This window comes from Bacillus rossius, chromosome 1, assembly GCF_032445375.1.
Source record: "Bacillus rossius redtenbacheri isolate Brsri chromosome 1, Brsri_v3, whole genome shotgun sequence".
NCBI classification, from domain to species: domain Eukaryota; kingdom Metazoa; phylum Arthropoda; class Insecta; order Phasmatodea; family Bacillidae; genus Bacillus; species Bacillus rossius.
In genome coordinates, this window is record NC_086330.1 from 199,151,025 (window position 1) to 199,151,395 (window position 371).

At 20.8% G+C, this 371-nt stretch overlaps 2 protein-coding genes across 8 annotated transcripts in view; both read right to left on the reverse strand.

Annotated features, from left to right (window-relative positions):
- LOC134527226 (ecotropic viral integration site 5 ortholog) overlaps positions 1 to 371 on the reverse strand; it is a 950,124-nt gene that overhangs the window by 815,511 nt on the left and 134,242 nt on the right. The window lies entirely within an intron of this gene.
- The window catches only part of LOC134527222 (uncharacterized), a 45,020-nt gene that overhangs the window by 16,255 nt on the left and 28,394 nt on the right, over positions 1 to 371 (reverse strand). The gene's annotated exons all lie outside the window — the stretch shown is intronic.

The window sequence follows — 371 nt, forward strand, 5'->3', positions numbered from 1 at the left end:
ACACATGTTTCATTACGTTATTCATAGGTACTAAAAATATTAGGTACATACATAGTTAAATATATTTGTATATTTTAAAAATGTTTTTAGCAAAAATATTTTACATTATAGTGGTTATTAAATTAAATTGAAATCATTATAAAATTATTGTAATAATAATAAAAAACATTTCATAACAAAATGAAATAGCAACATTGTAATATCTATAGTAAATGCTTGGGTCGTAGCAACATTAATTAATTCCCTTTACAGTACTGCTAATAATCCACACTTAATTCACAAAGTCACTATTTACTCTAAAATGCGAAATAACATATTATGTTATTAGTGTTAAAAAAACACACAAAATAATATTATTTTTTAAAACTTAC